At 41.4% G+C, this 2,498-nt stretch overlaps 1 long non-coding RNA gene across 2 annotated transcripts in view; it reads right to left on the reverse strand.

Annotated features, from left to right (window-relative positions):
- The window catches only part of LOC106727061, a 23,357-nt gene that overhangs the window by 19,912 nt on the left and 947 nt on the right, over positions 1–2,498 (reverse strand). The gene's annotated exons all lie outside the window — the stretch shown is intronic.

A 2,498-nucleotide genomic window follows, 5' to 3' on the forward strand; every position in this document is an offset into this window, starting at 1 on the left:
AGAGAGTTAGAAACATCGATGAGAGAGAAACATTGATCAGCTGCCTCCTGCACACTCCCCACTGGGGATGTGCCCACAACCAAGGTACATGCCCTTGACCAGAATCGAACCTGGGACCCTTGAGTCCGCAGGCCGATGCTCTATCCACTTAGCCAAACCGGTTAGGACTCTGAGAAATCTTTTTGAAATATTCTCAGAACTCTAAGGTACAAAAAGGAGAAATACCTATTCAATTCACAGGTCTCAGATTGGAGTTAATTTTCCCTCAACTCCAAATTGTGCATATAGGAGTGTCAAGGTTACTACATTCCAATTGGGGTGGCATAGAAGCCCAGGGCAGGGAACAGAAAGTTGTAGCTAGAGCCAAAAACATGGCAAGGTCCAGTTGTAGTTGACCATGAAGAGTTAGTTACTGCAGCAATGTCTGGACTGAGGTTTCTGGAGTGATACACAAAGGGTGTCTGATACAGTGGGACTAGTAATGACTACTTTTAGTTTTTTAAGGTCTTTCCTGTTAGTTTCATTATGTTTTGTGTAGGTCTCTATCTTTCAAATCAGCAGCTCTCCTCAAGTGTTTGATGATCTGTGCTGCGTGCTCATATGCGAGGCCCTAAAAACCAGACTGCAAGCTATGTGTGCATGGGAGAGGCTTTTCAACAGAAGAGCTCTAGTGAAGGATGATATGGATAGTCCTATCAGTAAGAAAATTTAAAACATCATTAATTGTAGGTCTTTTCTCTTGGGCGAATTTCCCTGTGGAAGAATAGACTACGATTTCCTGCTGAGAATAGGGTATAAGCCTGACTGCCCACAATCTGGGTGCTGTGGGGACAAAGCACCAATGAGAATGTATCTTTAGGGTAATCACCTGGCTCCTAGTTCAGTTCCCCTGTCCTCAACTGTGCTTGTACCTGTAGTCTCCTGTAGGGGAGAATAAAAGGCTAAGGCAATTGCTAAGGTTTGTGATATGGTGAATGGGATAGACAGACCTCTAGGTAATTCCCCCATTTTCACTTGTACCTCCAATTCCTAAAATCTTCAGGGTTCTGCAGTGCAAATCCACATGCTTCCACAGTTATTCTACTGCCAACTTAAATTTCAGCTACCTCAATTATATACCTCTCACTTATGTTTTCCAGTTTCCAAAATTATACACCTGTTATCATCTCTCTGATTTTTTTTGACCTTTTGGATTTTTATTATTTAAAAATTCTTTACCGTCATTCACTTCAGTGTGGTCTGAGAGAACACAAACATAAATGTGTTTAATAATCAATGTTTAACTGGAAGTTTCTGACTTGTTACTTCCCAAAATATTAAAAAGTTTTAAGAGTTATTTAATAGCCTGGCTGGCATGGCTCAATGGTTAAATGTCGACCTATGAACCAGCAGATCACGTTTGATTCCCAGTCAGGGCACATGCCTGGGTTGCAGGGGCTATCCTCAGTGGGGGGCGTGCAGGAGGTAGCCAATCAATGATTCTCTCTCATCACTGATGTTTCTATCTCTCTCTCCCTCTCCCTTCTTCTCTGAAATCAAAAATATATTTTTAAATAGTATCCCTTATTGTGCACCATTCATGAATAAACAGTGTAAATGATTTATAATTAGGGCCATTAAATAACTCACTCTCCCTTTTGCCCTTTCTGCTATGGCTCCTTGATGTTTATCAAACATCTCAAGCATGCCCTTACATATCTGGGCCTTGCCAATGCTATTTCCTCTGTCTGGATTACTCTTGCCCCACAAATCTCCACAACTCCCTCCTTACTACTTCCAGGTTTTTATTCAAATATTACTTCATCAGTGATGCCTTCCCCTACCCACTCTATGGATCACAGTAACAGCCCAACTCACTCCCTAACTCGCTACTCCCTATACCCTTTTCTCCAGCGTTATCTATCTCCACAGTACTTATCATCACCTGACATATTATATATTTATTTGTTTGTGGCCATTTAAATTTATGCTATAATATAAACTATTTTGTTCCCTGCTATATCCAAGTACAGTGGGGCCTTGACTTATGAGTTTAATTCATTCCGTGACGGAGCTCGTAACTCAAATTACTCGTATGTCAAATCACCAGTGAACGAGTGAGACACGAGATGCTGGACTGATGTTGTGGCATTCTCTGTGACGTTCGCTGCGCCAACTAGCAGTGGGGTATCTGAAGCTGGCTCATAACCCGAATTTTAGCTCGCAACTCAAAGCAAAAAAATCAGCTGAGAGACGGCTCGTATCTCGAAAAACTCGTTAGTCAGGACACTTGTAAGTCAAGGCCCCACTGTACCTAGAACAAGCCTGGCACATAGCTGATGCTCAGTATTTACTAAAGGAAAAAGGAAGGGGAAGAGGAGGAATGTTGATTGGTTGTTTGAGCATTGTATTTCATAGAATATAATGGAAATAAAACCCTTTTGATTGTTTCTTTAGATTAAAGTATGATCTTGCCCAGAGGTTTCCCTAATATGGGCACATCCTTAACAAACTAAACT

Source organism: Myotis brandtii, unplaced genomic scaffold (assembly GCF_000412655.1).
Source record: "Myotis brandtii unplaced genomic scaffold, ASM41265v1 scaffold1105, whole genome shotgun sequence".
In the NCBI taxonomy this organism is placed as follows: Eukaryota; Metazoa; Chordata; class Mammalia; order Chiroptera; family Vespertilionidae; genus Myotis; species Myotis brandtii.